Source organism: Erpetoichthys calabaricus, chromosome 9 (assembly GCF_900747795.2).
Source record: "Erpetoichthys calabaricus chromosome 9, fErpCal1.3, whole genome shotgun sequence".
Lineage (NCBI taxonomy): Eukaryota > Metazoa > Chordata > Cladistia > Polypteriformes > Polypteridae > Erpetoichthys > Erpetoichthys calabaricus.
In genome coordinates this window covers 121471323-121493864 of record NC_041402.2, presented here as the reverse complement: position 1 = coordinate 121493864, position 22542 = coordinate 121471323, and positions in this window count along the sequence as shown.

The window sequence follows — 22542 nt, the reverse complement described above, 5'->3', positions numbered from 1 at the left end:
TTCTTCCGTAGTGGTAAAGATATAATGCTTTCCTTGAATGTCCACTTTCAGTTTGGCAGGATACAAGAGGCTGTGTGAATTTCCCATTGGGATTAATAAAGTATCTATCTATCTATCTATCTATCTATCTATCTATCTATCTATCTATATGATCTCGGCTTTCCGTAAGCGCTGTTTAATATTGTAAAAAGTGGCTCGTTTAGCAGCTGTTGAGAGTGAAAAAATCAGGGAAGATACGAATGTGGTTAATTTCAAATATAATCTCATGTTTCTGTCTGAGAAGTGACATTATATTAAATTTAGATTGTAATTTCTCGAAGTGCACGACTAGAGTCCTAAGTTTAGAGGTATTTGATCCCCGTATGCGGTGAGCTGCTGCTATCTTGGTGTCTGATTTTAAAGTCCTCTCCGATTATTTTTGAGAGTAGTTCAGCTATGAATTTCATTGGGTTTGGACTTTCACGATTCTCAGGTAGACCTTCGATTCTAATATTATTCCTTTGGCATCCATCTTCCAGAGCAGCAAGTCTGTTTACAAGTTTTTTGCATTCGGAATTTGCAGCTGTTGCTTTTCTGTCAGTGGTGGATGCTAAATGTTTGGCTGTTTCAATTTGAGTCGTGAATCTCTGCTTAACGTCTTCCAGCTGATCAGCAAGTGCTCGCAGTTTAGACACATTTTCCTGAATGTGTTCCTCAATTTTGTCCAGCATACGTTTAAAGGCTGCATCAAAGTGATTATATACACGTTTCTCCAAGTCTTTATTACCCTGCCGCAGCTCCACCCTCAGCTTCTCGTTTGTCTTGTCGCTTGTCTTGAACATACCATTTATTTCTTTCTTTATATCTTTCTGAATGTCTTTCTTGAGCTCATTTATGGCCATGGCCATTGTAGCGATCATTACCTTCAGTTCGGACAGATCGTTTTGGCTTTCATGCTCCGCAGGTGAAGTGGCAGTCCCTATTACAGCCGATGCTTCCGGCTCGCAATGAGTAGATGAAAGCGTAGACTGCAAGGCCTATTTCCAGTTTCAAGTGATCTTCTGGAATCGGAGCGCTATCGTGACCTGTATCACTTGCACATTCGCTCCCATTTTCGCGATGTATTGTATCCATGACAGTCTGCCCTTATGAGCTATGTTACTTTCATCTATGCGGACATCACAGTCCCGAATGCTAAATGCTCCGAAATTTTGCTACAATGGCCTGGTATATCTCCCAAATTTTCTTTCAGTTTGGGTGCTGGATGTGAATACTCAAAGTCTTCATTGTTGGTAAGGTGCAGATATTTTCATAATTAGTGAAAACCTACACTCTGCAAAGAACGGTGTTGCCAGACTTTTGTTCTTGGACCAGTACCATCGCTGCTGAGATTTTACTATAAGTCCTTGCAATATAAATAAGCCTAAAAAGACCCAGATATCATCTGCAGTTACTGGTTCCCATCTTTTTGAATAGGAAAACTGCTTAGTTGTATGGTTATTTGCACGACACCAGTCAGTATAATGATTTATCTCAACAATAATTCTGTCAATCACGTCATCATCCAGGAATAACTTCACGTGAGTGGATCTTGGCTGTCAACGTCCACTTTTATTCCTGGCTGCCACACAAAATCAAAACGAGGTGCCACTGGTTTATTTGAAGCATGCTCAACAAACAGACAGACACGTGAGTCACTTTTGGATTCATCAGAATCACTGTCGGACTCACTGTCTGTTTCAGTTTCACCACCTGAGAACAGATTCACTTCCTCATTACTGCTGATGAAAAGGTCCTCAATATCAATGCTTGTATCACTATCAACAGTGTGCAACATCTGGGCTTCTGAAAAGCGTTGCTTATGATATGCCATTATTATGTAGGGGGTTATTGATCACACTTACAGGAGAGAGAATAAAACGCACCGACACCTTTACCCATGTGATGCTTGGACGTGAATCTTACACAAAACCCGCCTATAGCGTTGCCTGAGTAATGCTCAGGACTTACGCTGACAGCACTTTTACAGTTCAAGTGATTCTCTGTTCGAACACTTACGCAAGACACATCTGTACAGTTGCCAGAGTCACACTCGGGTAGAATGCTTTTAGCATGATTTTTGCAGCCAAAGTAATTCTCGGATCCAATGATAAGGAGGTTACAAAAATCTTAGACATGCTCATCAGTAGTATACTTGACATAGTTAACCCCTCATTAGGTACTGGGGTCTTTCCAAGTTGTCTAAAGACTGCAAAAAAATTTTCTTGACTTTTCAGCACATGACAACTTTATACCCATTTCTAATTTGCCATCTTTAAGTAAAATTCTAGAAAAAGCAGTTTTTCAGCATTTAAATAAGTGTTTAAACAGATATTCTATTCTTGATAAGTTTCAGTCAGTTTTTGGGACAAAACATAGTACTGAAACTGCACTGTAGTAAATGACATGCAGTTAATGCTAACAGAGGCCACATATCTGTTCATTTTATTAGATTGCAGTGCAGCATTTGACACCATAGACTACAGTATTCTTATAAATCGCCTTGGTCAATTGGTAGGCAGTGCCTTAAACTGGTTTCCGTTATATTTAACGGGTAGAAAATTCTTTGTTAGTTGTGGTAATTGTAGTAGTTCAGGGATCCATTAAAATGTATATGGTGTCACGCACGCACGCATAGGGAGCCGCGTAAAGACCCGACAAGCAACGTAACATATCATGCCAGGGGACAAAGACGGGGTACTAACCTTTCTCTTTTTTATTGCTACAGAAAGACAGAAACAATGCCGTCGTAACTTTGACCTAAACCACGCACCACCACTTCCGCATTCCATGCCTTCCTCTGGTCCCATCTTGATGACGTCATGGCTCCCATAATGCACCTCGGTTCCTTCCCAGCATTCCATTCATCTGTTTCCGGTCCCACCCCATAAATTCTCCCTTCACCAGATCCAAAATGTCTGCTGTTATGATAGAATGTCATATGTATGACCGTATTGTTTATTTTGATTTGCAAATCTGTACAGTATACGGGGCCGGAAAACCCAAACCTTTATGAGAGTTTGTGTAATTATTATAGTGGCGTAGTCGGCAGGATACTTTTGTCCGAGAAATGTCTGAAGGACAGGACCTCAACACAGTGTTGACAAGTCTGGCGGGCCAACTCCAGGTGTTGCAGTTGGAGCAGGCAGCCACGAAGCAGGAGCTAGCGGAGACCAAGGCACGGCTTGCAGCGCTAGAAGCAGCTAGACCGGAGCCCGCACAGCCTCCACCTCCCCTGATTGTTCTGCTTTCAGAAGCGTACGACATAGAATCGTATTTGCTGACCTTCGAGAGGACCGCCTCTCGGAATCAGTGGCCGCATGCAGAGTGGGCGTCCATACTGGCGCTGTACTTGAACGGAATCATGCAGAGGGCCTATCATGATCTCCCTGTCGAGGAAGCCACCGATTATGACCTCCTGAGGGCCGAGATCTTAAGCCGCAACGGTGTCACGTCGGACCAGCAGGCGAGCGAGTGGAGGCTCTGGAAATTCGACCCCGATCACCCTGCCCGGGCCCAGGGCTTTGAGTTCTGGGGCAAAATGGGGCACTGACTGAGACCTTACATCAACCAGGCTTGCCAGGTAGTAAAACAAGTGGCTTGTGAGGGGTTCGTTAACTCAATGCCAGAGTATCTCGCCCAGCAGGTCCGGCGACATCCTTTTAAGGATATGAAAAGCCTTCTGGAGGTCCTGGAGTGCCAACTAGTGGTGAACCGAGTCAGGGGGTCAGAGAGGTCCACTCGCAGGCCCCAACAGGAACGTGTTGCTACTCCCGAGCCCTTCCATCGTACTGCAGAAGCTCCAGGTAAGCCTAAACAGAGAACCCTGGCTCCGCCACGCTGTTTCAAGTGCAGCGAAGTTGGACTCACCTTGCCCACCTGCCCTCAGAATGTGGAATCGGTGGACTGTACCTGGGTCAAAGGAGAGAGGTACTGTGCTCCGTCTAATCCCCTGGGTGTCCTGAACACGGGAGTTGTCTTAGTTAATGGGCATTCGGTTGTGGCATTATTTGATTCCGGGAGATATATTACTATTGTTCCTCGCCATTTTGTACTACCGCGACTGTGGGCACCCCGGCATGTGAATGTAACCTGTGTGCATGGAGAGACCAAGTTGTATAGGTCCGCTAACTGTTACATAACCTGGAACGGTGAACCCTAATTGTAGAAATTAGTGAAGAACCAAAAATTGGAAACACTTTTGAGTATTCTTAACAAGAGAGGTGGAAGCTTTAAGCCACTAGTTATAATAATTCTTTACATTTACAGTATACATCGCTTCTCTCACTATTTAAAGTAGTTTTCATAGTGACTTGGGAGCCACTTCAACCACTAATGTGTAACATCTACCTAGATGATGCAACGTTAGCCATTTTTGCACCAGTACACTCACCACACATCAGCTGTTAGGTGGTGAAGTGGTGAGAGAGATAGCCAATTAGAGACTGGGAGGAATTAGGGGGGCAGAATGACTAAGCCATGGAGGGCAATTTACATTGGACATTGGGATACACCCTGCTCTTTATGAAGCATGCCCAGGGATCTTTTAAGACCACAGAGAGTCAAAACCTCGGTTTTATGTCTCATCTGAAGGAAGGCGCCATTTTTACAGCACACTGTACTGGGGCATTGGGACCCGCCCACATTCAGACCACACGGTAGGCAACCCCTGCTGGCCTCACTAACACCTCTTCCAGCAGCAAGCTAAGCTTTCCTAGATGGTCTCTCATCCAAGTCCTGAACATGCTTAGCTTCAGGTGGACAACCTCTTATGAAGTGCTTGTGGTGTGGCTGCTAATTATACTTTCTACAGTAATCCTGGCATTTAATAAAAAAAGAGACGGAGAGCCAGATTATTATTTAATAAGAAGTCTAGTCTATAGTTTTCACGATAGGTTGCATTATCATTGCTAACAATCAACCTGTTACTTCTGTGTCATCAGCAACCTTGATGCCATGTTTGGAAAAACAAATTGTGGGGACTGCATCCAAAGAATCCAGGAAACAAACAGCTTCATTCTGTGAGTTGATTAGATTAATTTTTGGGTATAAATATAATTTCACCCTATAGTAGATCCAGTAAAAATGGTAGCTTCTGTCAGATTTGAATGTAACATTTTGATCTGTAATCTTACACTGCTATGAAGTTTGAGGGTTTAGATCAAAAGCAATATACAATGATTCATGGTTTCTTTTAACTTTTGATATACAGAACTGGCTGAACGTTGACGTGGCCCATATAATGAACTGAAAGTTTTAAGCACTGTACAGATAAGAGGTAAAAAGAAATAATATTGTGTAGGGATGCTCCAATCAGGTTTTTTTTTTAAGGCCAATACTGATCATCGATTTCATATTACTTGATTAACCATTTCTGACACAGATTTTTTTTTTTTTTCCCTTTAAAAAAGGTTTTACACTAAGCTCCTACATAACTAGACACATAGATGTCTTATGTTCTACATTAAAGTATTACCTTTAGTATTTTTATAATTAACCTGTAGACCACACCATCACCTATCGTCTAAGAGGGAGGAGCGAAAGCTTTAAATTTGTCAAATATATCAATCTCTGGTTTTCAACGAATCTCGATATTTTAGGGTCCCCTGATACCGAAAACATAGATATCTCAATGATGGGTTTGTGTCTGTCTGTGTGTGGGGATGTCTGTGTTTCAGTTTCTTGAGGACGGTATAGAGCTAAAACTGCTCGACGGAATAATACCAAACTCGAAACTAAAGCCTGTTATAAAGTGACGATGTGCTGATTAGTTTTTGAGCCATATCATGCAGGAGAAAGACGAATCCTCAAATACCGTAATTCTCAATTCTACTTGTCAATTGCTATCATAAAGACATATGTTATGATAAGAAAGATCAGCATGAGAGCAGGAAATAATTACTGAAATGTTATAGAATAATTTGGGTAACTTGGTTTCTAGGGCACAAAGCCTACTGACGCTCACATCCGAATTTTTTATTTATTTATTTTTTAATCAATAAAATTAAATTCTGTAGGCTTATTGTTCAGTGACCATAAAAATATTAAAATAAATAAAAGTTACTTAAAATAGATACTTTAATAAAATATGCACAAAAATATGTACTCATAATACATATGACATAAAAGAAAATATAACCCTTTTTATAACTACAAGCTGTCATAGTTTTTTTTTTCTGTATGTACCTATCTGAAACAAAGCTTAAGTTTAAAAACAAAAAAAAAGTACTTTTCATCATTTCTTTAACAAAAAAAATGTATATATTTCTCACACAATCAATTAATATTGAAATTAAAAATTGCTTAAATGTAAATATACATGTATTTATAGGTTTTAATCATTTTTAAACATTAATTCCAAATATACAGTACATATTTAATATATTTAGAAAGGTGTGTTTATTTCTTAAGTGTATAAGCTAGATATTCATAATTGCTGAGGTGTAAATTTAAAATATGGATTACCATTTTAACTACAGTATGTAGTACTTGTTTCATACCAAAATGTATACTGTTTTTTGCACAGAAATAAATAAAAATAGAACAAATATTTAAAAAAGCCTCAAATGTATCAAATGTTCATAAGTTTTTTATCAGTAAGACACAAGATTAACATGGTTAACAGGTTTAAGTAAAAGATACATTTTTCTGTTAAACTAACATGCCTATTGTTTACTAAGCAGCAATTTCAAATTCTTCTTTATCTTTTCTTTTTCCATTTAAAATAAGCTGCTGCACTTCAAACAATCACGCTGTCCAAATTGAAATAGCGTCCATTTTAAATTACAGGACAAAATAAAGAGGTCTGAATTCATTAAAGTAGTTTTTCTTGCCATTCGTTTAAAAGCACAGTAAAACTTCTCCAATTCTTTTTTTTTCAGTTTATTGCTCCACTTTCTTTACCATAAAGGCTAAAATTCCAATCGCTACTAGTTTTCCTAATTACTCCTGGTCTACACTACAGGAACTTTGCTGGAAAAAAAATAAAATACAACACACAACTACCATAATATCTTGCATATAAAGGAGCACTGCAACTAAATTACCATAAATCTTGGAAAACCAATGGCTGAAAATGTAGGATTTTGTGATTGGCCAACTTCACAATCACAGATTGAGTCTTTTTTAGTGCAAATTAGCCGATTTACATTGATGGCCGATCGATCGGCACATTCCTAATATTGTGAACTATGTACAGTTTCTACCTCCTCTGTGTTCTGTCTGTGTTGAACCGTAATACTGAGCATTTAATATTTAGCATTAAAACTAAGCAAGACATTCTGTCGCTCTCAGCTTAGGTTGTACCTAGGGCTTAAAGTGCAATGGTAGACTGTACTGGCAGTAACCTGTTTCTGCTTTGTGAACCAGAGCACAGCAGCACAATGCAGTCTGACCACCAAGAGGACCTCTTAGTTCTCTGTAATATTACATGTATTTTACCAATAAGCCACCCATGAAACCCCCTGATCCTTTAACATTATATATACAAGAACACACAACAATCCAATCCATCTTGAAGTTATACACTATGTATTTTACAACATAATGTGGAATAAGAAGCCAACAAAATAGGGAGTACTGTGTGTAAACAAGGAGGTCACTTGTGATTTCTTCTTTAAGTTTCACCTAACTTTTCTTTATCCATTTCACATCTTATTTTCTATGCAGCTCACCACCTCCTCTCTTTTTCCTAAGCAGAGCAGCTGTTGTGTTTCACTCACCGCCAGCCTCATTACTCTGCACAATTATAGCCTCAGCTTGTACAGTGGTGATTTTCTGCTTGTGGTATTCATTTTTGCAGGAACTGCACGTCTTACATCTCCATGCAATCGCCACTAAAGCAAAAAAAAAACACAACATTATGCTTAAGAAAATCACACTTGCTAAATCTTTACGACAGACAAATTAGAGAAATAAAAACACTGCTTGACTAATTTTCTTTAATCGATAACTTCACCAAATTTCAAACAAATCAGTCAAAGCATTTTGGGGGATTTGATTTCCTATTGCACTTTTGTTTTTTTACCCCTAAATATTGATATATCGATATTTCCTTTCTTATACGATACCCACTGGCCTAGATGTGCCATCCCACCAAACCTCAGTTAGTGTTTTTGTTGATGAGTAAACAAGTTAGTGAGTCAACTTTGTGAGAAACCGTCAGACAGACTGATAGATAAGGCACTTTATAAAATGAATCCTTGTTTCTTGCATTGTATTTTAACTGAAAACATGCATTAACAATTATTTATTGTATACTGATATTATGCAAAAAGTATTTTTCCTCATGTAAATTGTTTTGGGTATAATGTCCACCCAAGTGGAAGAGCCATCAAGAAGCCTTCACAAGTGTGAATCTCTTGGGCAAAACAGCCTGTGCATCCCTGCCACCACCTCATGCTTTACCTTTATTAAGTTTATATTCATTTAAATTACTCTCTTTTATTCCTGTTTTATCTGACTGATGTGTTTAGGGTCTGTGTGTATGTGTATTATGTGTGTATTAGTGTGCGTTAATTTTAAGGTGCAACAGTAAACCAATCCAGTAACGAGCCTAATGAGTACATCTATCCTTGAAGAAAATAGGTAAAGGACAAGTAGAGGGAAATATCACGATAACACAGTATGCATCAAGGCCAGCTGCTTTCCCACTTTGGAATGATTTTATAGCGTCTAGTAATTCTGAGAGTGTTAGGGGTTTATCCACTTCCTCTGCACTAAGAGTATCTAGCTGTGGTATTTGTAACAAGTCAAAAAACTCTTAAACTAGGTAGAATATAAGGACTTCTAGTACTCTCTAAATTTGTGGGTTATATTTTTATGGTCAATGATTTTATCTCCATCTGTGTTGGTAATTTCTATTACTGCATTGAGAACTTTCCGATTGTGGATTTATTGAGCTAAAATCTTATTAGCCTTGTCTCCTTGTTCATAGTATTGATGTTGCAATTTAATGATGAGTTGTTCCGGTTCTTTTGCTATCAAGAGGTTAAAATCTGATTGAAAAACATGTCTTTGACTGTAAAGTGCCTCATTTGGAGACATGGCATATTCTTGATCTATTCTGATAATGTCACTAATTAGGTCTGATGCCATCTTGGTTTCCAATTTATTTTTGTGGAAAAGATATGAAATAATCCGTCCTCTTAAAAAAGCCTTCAGAGTTCCCCATATTATTCCTGCAGAGACCTCTGAGAATTTATTTGTTTCCAAAATAATAATCAAATTGACTGCAGATGAATTCTGTACAGTTCTCATCATAGGAGGTTAAGATGCCAGCTACAAGAGGAGTGAGTAGGGCATAGTGATTTAAGTTCCATGATCAAAGCGGTGTGGTCAGAGATTACAATAGCGTCACACTTGCAAGATTTGATAGTGGGCAATAAATTATTAACAATAAATAAATAATAAATTCTTGATTAACTGTGATGTACTGTTGAAAAGAAGGATTATGCTCTTCAGTTTGGATTTAAAAATCTCCATGGGTCTGATAAGTTATGACCCATTATAAATTGTATGATTATTTTTCAGTGTTAGATCTTATAACCACTGTACTACGACTTTCTTCCCATTCCAGTAACTTCGTCTGTTTCCAATCTTGGAATCAAAATGGATATGGTTCTGAAAATGGATGCTCAAGTCAACAGCACAGTAAAATCCTGCTTTTTCCATCTCAGGCGAATTGCCAAACTCAAACCAATTCTGCCTTACCACCTCCTGGAATCAGTAATCCATGCATTCATTACGTCCCGGCTCGACTATTCTAATTCCTGCCTATATGGTATTAGTAAAGCCACTCTTTCGAGACTCCAATTGGTTCAAAATGCGGCTGCAAGACTTTTAACTGGAAGCAGCAGAAGCCAACACATTACACCGATTTTAAAAACCCTACACTGGCTGCCGGTTAGCTTCAGAATTGATTTTAAGATAACCTATAAGGCACTAAATGGTCTAGCCCCTGCCTACTTGAGTGTCTTGCTCCATCGTCACAATCCCCCTCGTGTTCTTAGATCCGCAGATCAGCTGCTCCTAACCGTTCCCAAGGCACATTTTAAAGCTCGTGGTGAAAGGGCTTTTTCCGTCTGTGCATCCAGGCTCTGGAACTCCTTACCTTTAGTGGTTAGGCAAGCCACTTCAGTCACCACATTCAAATCACACCTAAAAACGCACTTCTTCACATTGGCTTTTAATTCATAACCTGTCTTATTCCCACTTGCTTTTTGCTATTTCTCTGTTTTATTGGGTCCCCTGACCTGTTTTTTTTAGTGTCTCTGTTTTAATTCTCTCTTAATGTTTGTTTTTAATATTTTGCTTTTAGTCTTGCTTGTTTTAACTGTACAGCGCTTCGGTCAGTTGTAATGCTGTGTTTTTAAGCGCTTAACAAATAAAAATGGTATGGTATGGTATGGTACTAAAAGACCTATCCAGGGGCCTCATGTATAAACAGTGCGTTTATAAATGTTGCATACGCCCATTTCCACATTCACAGCAAGATGTATAAAAACTAAACTTGGTGTAAAGTCACACACATTTTCATGCCAACTTGCGTATGCAAGTTCTCCACTCGGTTGTGCAAACTGGCAGCACCCAGAGTCAAAGCAGTGCCACTGTTCCTGTGTGGTTAACCTTTCTTTTTAGATCCACATCCCTGACACAGCTTTATCAAATACATTGAAATTAACCCCATATCATTTATTAGTTTAAGGCATCTGATTGTAATCAACCCGTAACCATATAATGGTGCACAAAATGGCCAAACTATCCCAAATACCATCTCTGCTTTAGCTTTGTCACTCTCAATGCACCACTCAGAGTATTTAACCCACTGTATCTGAGTGTGGAAAATTGGAAATTAAGGTCAAAGCATTCTTATTTTCAGTTAAGACATGCAAAATGAAAACTGAAGTTCAGAAGAAATGTCTCCATGACTGAACGGTTAACTTTGTTAGCTGGAATATTAAAGGTCTGAATCACAAATTAAAGAGAAAGAAAATATTCTCTCACCTAACAGTTCTAAATGCAAAAATAGTATTTTTACAGGAAACCCACTTATTAAGCAAGGATCTGTTTCGACTGCACAGAGACTGGACTGGCCAAATATTCCATTCCAGATTTACAAAGAAAACTAGAGGTGTGGGAATTCTTATACATAGAACAGTCTCATTTGCAGTATCAGATGTAATCCTGAAAGGAGATATGTGATTGTCATGGGTAATTTATTTAACTGTAAAGTGATTTTGATAAATATCTATGCACCCAATGTGGATGATAGGGACTTTATCCAAAATGTATTTGAATCCATTCCCAATGTGAACACTCATAAAATTATAATGGCTATGGACTTTAATTGTGTTTTAAATTCAGACCTAGATAGGTCTCCTGCCTCAGGGGCAATGACATCTAACACTGCAAAAACAATTATACAATTTGTAACTGATCACGACTTATCAGACCCCTGGAGATTTCTAAACCCAAACTCTAGAGCATATTCCTTCTACTACCACTGCATTATTGCTACTCAAGAATTGATTATTTCTTTGTAGGTAACAATTTCTTGCCTATGATTAAATCTTGCAAATATGACGCTATTGTTATATCTGACCACACCCCTTTAATCTTGGAACTAAAATCATTATGCCCCAAATATTCATCTTACAGATGGGGTCTTAACCCACTTTTATTAGCAGACAAGAACTGTACAGAATTTATATTTAAACAAATAGATTTTTGTTTTTTTCAGAGACAAATATATCCTCAGAGGTTTCTGCAGGAATACTCTGGGAAAACCTGAATGTTTTCATGTTTTCTTAAGAGGACAGATTATCTCATATCTTTCCCACAGAAATAAATTGGAAACCAAGAAGTTATCAGAGCTAATCAGTGAAATTACTAGAATAAAACAAAAACACACCATATGTCCAAGTGAGGCACTTCATAGGAAAAGACAGGCTCTGCATTCAGAACTCAACCTCTTAAACTAAAGAAACTGAACAACTCATTCTTAAATCAAGACGCCATTATTATGAACATGGAGAGAAAGCCAATAAGATCTTAGCTCAACAAATCCACAAGCAGGAAGTTCTCAATGCAATCCCAGCAATCACCAACACAGATGGAGACAAAATCATTGACCATAAAAATATAATATATTTAGAGACTACTATAAGTCCTTATATTCTACTGAGTTTAATGAAGACAAGACACAATCTAATGCATTTCTGGATGCATTACAGATACCGCAAATAGATACTCTCAGTACAGAGGAATCGGATAAACCTCTGGCACTATCAGAATTACTAGATGTTATAAACTCACTTCAGAGTGGGATAGCAGCAGGCCCTGATGGCTACCCTGCCGAATTTTATAAAAGAAAAGTCTCAACTGAGCTAGCTCCCCCTTTATCAGCAAGAAGCTAGAGACAATAAAATTCTACCTCCCCTTGTCACCACTGCTTTTGCAATTGCCATTGAGCCACTGGAAGTTCACTGTCAAAATGTTTACGAGATAAAGGGTATTATTCGAGAAGGACTTGGACAGAAAATTTCACTATATGCAGATGATATGGTACTGTATATATCAGATCCACAAAATACTGTACCCGCAATCCTAACAGCACTAACAGAATTTCAAAAGATTTCTAGTCTCAGAATTAAATTTGAAAAAAGTGTGCTCTTTCCAGTGAATTCTCAAGCACACAATATTAGATTGGAAACCTTCCCTTTTATCATCACAGAACAGTTTAAATACCTTGGGGTAAACATCATAAGTAAACATAAGGCTCTTTATCAATAAAATTTTGCCGTCTGTATGGAAAAAATTAAACAAGACTTGCATAGATGGTCTACCCTTCATCTCACTTTAGCTGGAAGAATTAATATTGTTAAGATGAATATCCTTCCTAAGCTTCTTTTTTTATTTCAAAACATTCCAATATACATCAATAAATCATTTTTTAAGAAATTAGATTCAACCATAACCTTATTTATTTGGAATGTAAAACATCCACATATCCAAAGGGCGACCCTACAAAGACTTAAGGCAGAAGGTGGCATGGCTCTACCTAACTTTCAGTTTTATTACTGGGCAGCAAATATACAAGCTATAAAAACCTAGACATTGACACAAATAGATGAATGTACACAGGCTTGGTCCACAATAGAAATAAAATCCTGCAGTACAACTTTGTATTCCTTGCTTTGTACCCCAATAAGTACAAGTCATTGTCAATATACTAACAACCCAATTGTGCGTCACTCACCCAGAATATGGAACTAATGTAGGAAGTATTTTAAGATAGAGAAGCTTTTATCTGTGGCACCTCTGAACAAGAACCACCTTTTTCCACCCTCTCAAACGTACACAGTTTTCAATGTCTGGAAAACATTCAGGATTAAATCACTTAGAGATCTGTACATAGACAACATCTTCACATCCTATGAACAATTACATTCCAAATTTATCTTCCCAGCAACACATTTCTTTCACTACCTTCAAGTCAGAAACTTTGTTAAACAACATTTGCCCAATTTTCCTCACCTCCCACCTACCTCTATGCTGGAAAAAATATTGATCAGTCTCGACGACTCGGAGAGCATCTCCATAATATATAAAAACATTTTACATTCCATCCCTTTCAAAGATCCAAGAGCACAGTGGGAAAAGGACCTCTTACTCAACATCTCAGAAAAGGAGTGGGAGGTAGCCATGCACAGAATTCACTCGAGCTCCATATGTGCAAAACATGCAATTATTCAACTTAAAATTATATATCGAGCACATCTGTCTCATTTAAAATTGTCCAAAATGTCTCCATGGCAAGATCCAACCTGCAAACATCGCAATCAAGTTCCAGCCTCACTGGGCCACATGTTATGGGTGTGTACCAAATTAACATCATTTTGGACCAAAATTATTAAATGCCTTTTCAGGCAGCCTTGGTGTCACAATCCCTCCTAATCCACTAACAGCTGTGTTTGGTGTAATTCCAGATGGGCTTAAAGTAGAGGAGAAGGACAAACAAACTGTAATTGCCTTTACTACACTGCTGGCACGTAGACTTAACTTGCTCAACTGGAAGAATCCTAATTCTCCTGTTTTAAATCAGTGTATAACTGAAGTTATACACTACAGTAGACCCCCGCGAAGTTGCGGTTCAGGGCTCGCGGACTCAGTCGGTCGCGGATTTTTCCTTAAAACCTAACTATTAATTGTTAGCGGAAAGCGCAACTATCCTCCGCAGTTTTTTTATGGCTTTTTTCGTGGCAATAGTGTGCTGTAGAGAGAACAGGAAGCAACCGCTGAGGGAAACGCGGTTTGGGATAGTGAAAGTAGCCAATACAAGAGTGTTATTCAGTTCTCCTTGATGCTGATTGACTGCTGCTCTGTGACGCGTCTCCAGGTGAATGGGTTTACCACCGCTAAGGGAAACACGGTTTGGGATGGTGAAAGCAGCCAATACGAGAGCGTTATTCATTTCTCCGTGATGCTGATTGACTGCTGCCCTGTGATGCATCTCCAGCTGAATGTCCTCGTGTTTTCCACTTTGTTATTGTATTTATTTTGTTATTCTTAAACGCACAAGATGATGCTGAAATGCTGTGCACCTTCTAAGGCTTCTGGCACTGAGCCCAAGCACCAGAAAAAGTACTACTGGATTTGCTCCGGGAACTAAAAAGTATGGTGCAGTAGCACACCACTATGGCATTAATTAAAGCACCACACGCTACATAAAGAAGAACGAAGCAGCGATCTGGAGTACCGTATCTGTAAGTTTCTGTGATAGTGCCAAAAAGGTAACGACCGTAAGGAATAAAAATATCATCAGGATGGAATCTGCCTTGGCATTGTGGATCACCGACTGCAGGAAGAAGAACATCCCCTTGGATGGTAACATAATCCGTGAGAAAGCACGGAAATTGTACCAGGAGTTCTCGACAGGAGACATTGTAGCAACTTCCCATCACAATGTTCCTGAAACCTATAAAGAAAAGTCAGCACGAAACCCCATCAGAAGAAGACCCATCCAAAGAAACAACTCCTCCTGAAGCGCCTGAAAAAAAAAAAAAATCCTCTGCATTGTACTGCACAGCTACTTCATCATCATCATCAATATCATTCATCATTGGTGAGTACCCGTTCATTTTACTGTATTTTAATTAAATTAAATTATTATGCATTTACTCTACTTATACCAAAGAAAACGCACTTGCATGAATTACAGTATGTATAGCGGTAACATCGGTATTTTACATTATACCACCGCGGGAGACATAGCAGTACAGTACTGTACAGCAGGGGTAGGCAATGTCGGTCCTGGAGTGCCACAGTATGTGCAGGTTTTTGTTCCAACCCAGTTCCTTAATGAGAACTCAATTATTGCTGATGAAGCACATATTGCTTAAGTGACATTTTAATGCTTCATTTTAGTGGTCTCGCTTGTTAAGGTTCTCCAACCTTAATTGCTTATTTCAATCTTAAACTGCTGCATTCAGTGTTTTAATTGCTCCTTATTAGCAATAAGATGTAAAAGACAAAGCAGCCAGCAGTTCTCCAGCTAGCTTTTTTCCAATTACATCTGTGTGTGTTCATCATGCACGGTTTGATTTAATAAAACACTTAATAGAAAAATGTGACAGACTGAAAATGATCTGTTTTAGGCTTCAAATCATTTGGATGATATCCTTGGAAAGGAAAAAAATCTACGATATAAGAGCCTTACATTGCACAGACTAACAAGCCATAAAATTAAATAAGGTCTGAGATTGGCAATGATTGGTTTCTAATTAAGCAATTGGGTTGGAATGAAAACCTGTAGCCACTGCGGCTCACCAGGGGCCTCATGTATAAACGGTGCATACGCACAGAAATGTTGCGTACGAACGTTTCCACGCTCAAATCGCGATGTATAAAACCTAAACTTGGCGTAAAGCCACGCACATTTCCACGGTAACTCATACCTTGGCGTACGCAATTTCTCCGCTCGGTTTTGCAGACTGGCGGCACCCAGCGTCAAAGCAGTGCTACTGTTCCTGCGTGATCACCCTTTCTTTCTTAGATCCACATTCCTGACGCGGCTTTATAAATACACTGAAACTAACGGCATATTGTTTATTAGTGTAACGCATCTGATTGTAATTAACCTGTAGCAATATAATGGTCCAGGAAATAGCCATAGTATTCCAAATACCATAACTGCTTTAGCGTTGTAACTCTCACTGCATCTTCTTCTTCTTTCAGCTGCTCCCGTTAGGTGTTGCCACAGCAGATCATCTTTTTCCATATGACTCTCACTGCACCACTCAGAGTATTTACATCACTGTATCTGAGTGGGGACTCACAGCAGCAGCTGATTGGAAAGAGAATTATCGGTATACAGCATGAAGCAGACGCTGCCTGAGCCACAGCAAAACGCTTCAGAGACTTCCCTGTACGGACTTCGCGGTTTAGAAAAAGTTTCATCCCAAAAACTATAAACGCACTCAATCAGTCCATCAAGTGCTCCTTGTAGAACTGTTTGTACTTATAAGTACAATCACCTCACTGTAAACTTACACTAGTTATAATATTGCACAACCTGCGCTACTTTATCAAGCGCGTATGATGACAATATCATTTTTAAGATGAAATGCAGCAAAATATGTTGCTTATAGTATACAGATAAAACTTCAACTTAATTTAAATAATCTGTATTGTTAATAATTAAACATGTGAGGACACGGTGCCGCAGCGTATAGCTAGTTCAAGGATAGCTCCTGCCTTGCGCTGTATTCTTGCTGGTGCTGACGCGACACTGGAAGGATAGACGAATACTGTAGAATAATTAAACATGTACTACGAAGATATTTCAGTGTTCCTTAAAAGTTTTGAAGAATCGGCGTTCTAAGCTTACAAATGGCTTAACGTCTATTACAGAGCTGATCGTGTGGCGATTGGAGAAAGAAAAGTATGGACAGGAATTGGAGGTCAGTATGTTTGAAAGAGACAGTACTTCTGTAATAAATTATTTCATCGAAGGTCGCACATGGTGCAGCAAGCCTCTTGCGTGAGATATGAACAATCACTGCGCCACCGTGTTCCCATGTTTAATAACATTCTTTCATTCCTATCTCATGAAGATGATATCACGTATACATCTCAGTATTTTAATTATTCAGAGAGCTGTAATATCTCGAATGTAATGCATTCTGTGTCCTGTCGGAGAAAGAGAAAAAACGGAAGCACGTAGTGATTCACACACATAGAGCACATAGAAGATCAAACACAGAACAAAGCATTTAACATGCTACTTGAGAAACTAGCAAAATAAACGATTTTAAGATTAAGTTTATGATATTCTACTTTAATGGCAAAATAAACTACGTGATTAAAGTGGAAATTTCGAGATTAAAGTTGACATTTCGTGCTTTTTTCCCACTGTGTGCCTATGTTTTTTGTTTGTACCCTAATACGCTTTCATATGACACTTAGACGGTGGGCTACGACTTGTCTTTTCACGGCGACTTTGATATATGATTTCTTTTTTATTTCGGGCACTGTGTGACTTTGTGAATTTGATCTTTCGAGTTTTTCCGACACTCTGTCACTCGATCAACTTTCTTTTGTTGATTATACCACTGTTTAAACCAACAAATAGAACGTTTTTCCTTTGCCTCCACTTGGTATTCGCTGAAATTCTTATATTTTCCCCTGTGCTTTTCCCATTGTCTTTTCACAGAAGGCTATTTATATTGATTTGCATATTCAAAGAGGCGTAATTCTGGGAGGAGTTGGGGCGGGACAGAAGGCGCGTGCACGTGCGTTACTTTTCACGCTGATCGGGATTTATGTAGTGGAAGAACGTGAAAGTATGCGTGCGCACAGATTCCTGCATCTGGATTTTTCTGTGCGTACGCACAATCCCGCTTTTGTGCTTACGCCATGTTATAGTGTGAGTTCTACGCACGCCGTTATACATGAGGCCCCAGGACCGACATTGCCTACCCCTGTTTTACATCTTATTGCTAATAAGGAGCAATTAAAACACTGAATGCAGCAGTTTAAGATTGAAATAAGCAATTAAGGTTGGAGAACCTTAACAAGCGAGACCACTAAAATGAAGCATTAAAATGTCACTTAAGCAATATGTGCTTCATCAGCAATAATTGAGTTCTCGTTAAGGAACTGGGTTGGAACAAAAACCTGCACATACTGTGGCACTCCAGGACCGACATTGCCTACCCCTGCTGTACAGTATATGGGTTTAACTTTAACTTTGTTTTTTGGTAATGTATTAAGGTAATTTTTTAGGTAATGTATTAATGTATTAAGCTGAGTTTGCAACTAAATTAAAGTGCTTTGGGGCATACTGTATTTAGGGTTTAAACTATAAAAATAGGAATTTAAAAGGCATTTTTTAACCACATCCAAAAGTCGCGGTTTTTCACAATTCGCAGGTGCTCTAGGAACGTAACCCCTGCGAATTTTGGGGGTGTACTGTATTTGAAATTGGAAAAAAATGTAATTCTCACTGTATCCTGCAGGAAGGGCAGGCTTCCTTGTTGGAATATGTTCTTTTGTAATTGCGGCATGTTACATAACCTGAAACTATAGTAGATATAATATAAAAAGGTGATACCCCTCCCTTAGTGATACAGCGGTAAGAAATCACATAGGAGAAATAACTTAGCTTGCTTTAACGACGGGTTACGCGGCATAACAGATGAAGGAAACCATGACAAGAATCCAGTTCGGGAGTAGGGGCCCGATGTATAGAGTCTGCCATTTTCATTGCTGCGTTGGAAGGATTTTCCAGATTGGATGACGTTATCTCCCATCTGTCCATCAGCTTCAAAGGTGTGCCGAGCAATGTTCCAAGGCTTTATACCCTTTCTTCATGTGCAGGACCCCACTTAGCTGAATAATACAATTCCAAACAAGGCAAAGAGGATACAATTTCATGCTGACTCTGACAGACGAAAAATAGTGCACATTGCCCATTTCACAGTTGTCCCTGTCTTGTCTTCTAATGCTTGCCTAGCAGTTCTAAATGGTGAGTCCCTGTGCTAAATCTGGCTTTGTATTAGCTGTGCATTTGAGTAGAAAGAAAAGTAGATTTACATATAAAATATTTGTACAGAGCACAGTGCCATAATAAACATATACACTTATTACACTCACTTAGAGGATCTGTGCAAAACTTTTTCAAAACCTGGCAGGAACTAAACAATAACATTTTAAAATAAGCATTTTAATTGAGGAAGCAGCTTCTCTCCCCTCCTAAATGTTATTTGTTATTAAAATCAATAAAAACAAAAAAAAAATTCCTTTCCTGTAGGGACCTCGTGGTTCAGAAACAGTTTCATCCCAAGAGCTCTAAATGCACCTCAATCGTTCCATCAAGTGCTCCTGGTACTTATAAGTACAATCACCTAATTGTAAACTTGCACTACAGTTCTAATATTTCACAACCTGAGCCACTTTGTAAAGCATGTATTTACATATGGTTCTAAGTTGATTTACTGTAGATTTCCAAGCGCTATCTTCTTGGAGATCTTGATATTTTTAAGATGAAATGGAGTAAAGTATGTTTATTATACAGATAAATTTTAACTTCATTTAAATAATGTATATTGTTAATAATTAAACATGTGAGGACACAGTGGCTCAGTGGTAGAGATGAGCTGGCGCCCCGTTCAGGGTTTGTTCCTGCCTTGCGTTGTATGCTTGCTGGGATTGGCATGACCCTGAATGGACAGATAGATGGAATAATTAAACATGAACTACGAAGATATTTCAATGTTCCATAAAAGTTTTGAAGAATCGGCATTCAAAGCTTACAGATGGCTTGACATCTATTACAGAGGTGATTGTGTGAAGTTTGGTTACTTGGAGAAAAAAAAGGAAAGACAGGAATCAGGGGTTAGTATGTTTGAAAGAGACAGTACTGCTGCACATGTGCCAGCTCGTCGTTACCACTGCACCAGCATGTCCTCATGTTTAATACATGCTTTAATTCCTATATTATGAAAATGATATCGGGTAAACATCTTAGTATTTAAATTGTTCAGAGAGCTGTAATGTCATGAATGTAGTGTATTCTGTGTTCGGTCGACAGAAGCGAAAGCCCATTTAAGAAGAACATAGTGAAATGCATGAGGCCCCAGGTCTGGATTTAAAACACAATTAAAATCTCCAGCCACTATAATTTTATGAGTGTTCCCTATATACATTAACAAAATCATTCTTTATGAAATTAGATTCAATTATAACCTCATTTATTTGTAATTCGAAACATTCAAACATCCAAAGAGCATCTCCACAATGACCTAAAGCAGAAGGGGGTATGGCAGTGCCTAACTTTCAATTTTACTACATTTCTTTATTGGCCGGCAAATATACAAGCTATAAAGACCTGGACATCGACACAAATTGATGAATGTGCTATAAAAATAAAATCTTTTAATACATCCTGCTTTGTGCTCTAGTAAATACAAATTATCGCAACATACCAATATTCCAATTGTCTGTCAACCACTCAGAATATGGAACCAATGCAGGAGGCTAAGAGAGAGAGGCTTTAATCTATTCCACATCTACACGATAATCACCTTTTTCTACCCTCTCAAACCTACACAGTATTTAATGTCTGGAAAATGGCCGGGATTAAAACACTTAAAAAATTGTATATACTGTAGATAATGTCTTTGCAATTTATGAACAATTATGGTTCAAATTACACTTCCAATCAACACATTTTGTCAACTTCTTGCCAATCAGAAATTTCACTAAAAGGAACCTTCCAAATTTTCCTCACATACCATCCATTTCTATTCCAAAGGCAATACTGATCAGACTTAAACACTCATACAGCATCTCAATAATATATAAAAACATTTTAAAGTCTCTTCCTTTCAAAGATTCTAAGGTACACTGGGGAAAGGATCTTTCATTTAACATCTCAGAAAAGGAGTGGAAGGCATCCATGGAAGGCAGCTCCATATGCGCAAAGCATGCAATCATTGAACAGTAAATCTTTTACTGAGCACATGTATCATATTTAAATTTATCCAAAATGTATCCAGGGCAAGACTCAACCTGTGAACATTGTAATTTAGCTCCAGCCTCACTGGGCCACATGTTTTGGGTGTGCACCAAATTAACATCACTTTGGACAAAAATCTTTGAATGCCTGTCAGACAGCCTTGCTGTCACAATCCCTCTGAACCCATTAACAACTGTGTTTGGTGTACTCCAGATGGGCTTAAAGTGGAGAAAGATAAATTATTTGTAATCGCCTATACCACACTACTAGCACATAGACTTATTTTGCTCAACTGGAAGAATTCCTGTGCACCTGTTATAAGTCATTGGGTATCTGATGTTCTATACTATTTGAAATTGGAAAAACTTAACTTCTCAATTACAGGATCTGTCCACAATGATTTTGAAATATGGCAAGATCTAACTAATCAAATGTTAGAATAAGCATTTACATCAGGGAAAAGGACATTCTCCTTTCTTTCTTGTTTTTAAAGATTTGCTCATGTTGTAGCTTATCTTCTCTTTCTCTTGGCCGAGGGTTGAATTATGGTTTCTTAAGTTTGCCATGATTGAATGGAATGTTTTCTTCAAATAACATCAAAAAAAAAATTTAAAAAGTTATGCATTGTTATGAAAATACCAATAAACTTTATTGGTCCTGAATGTCCACGGATGACACATGAAAAATAAAGCCAAGCCTCCAAATTCTTGTCCACAGTGTATCAATGAGAAGATATACCCTAAGAGAAAAACACTGAAGTACTATAATGATTCAAACTTTCGTCCCCATCTATAACAATTACTACTGAAAGTTAAATGAGCTCCTTACATGTTAACGTTTGAAAAAGTATAAGCTATAACAACATGACAAATTTTCAAAATGCTGAAGAATTTCTGTCCAGTAATCCTTCACATATTCTGTCATTTCAGCCTGCGGCTTTAGATTACTGTTAACATTTCAGATTAGATACAATCTATAATGTATAATTATCAACATACTGATATGTAACAAGACATTAATAAAGACTTCTTTTGATCTTAATAACAGATACAAAGTGTCAGTTTAGTGTTTATTTATTCAGTGAAATGTGTCATACTAAAATAACTGGTGGCTTAAGTGGGTGATAATCTTTCTCTCAATATTGCATTCTTTAGTACAAGGCTTGTGAATCCTTAATTAATGCTTAGCAGGACCAAAGATGGTCTCGTATTTGCAAGTAATTTTACCAGCATATCACAAACTCTTAATATGCCACACTTCACAGAGATGAATAATCACATTACTGACTGTACACATGTTACGATAACCGAATGAAGCCTTTGTTGATGTATTATTATATAACAATATGTGACTAATTAATGCATTATAGGTAATACTTAGTGTTACTAGATAATTTGTTTATTTTCAGCTGCTTTCTGAAAAGACAAACATTTCACTAAAGTGCACACACAGTGAAACATTACATGCACAAATTTAATTTAGCATCTATATACAGTATTTTCAGA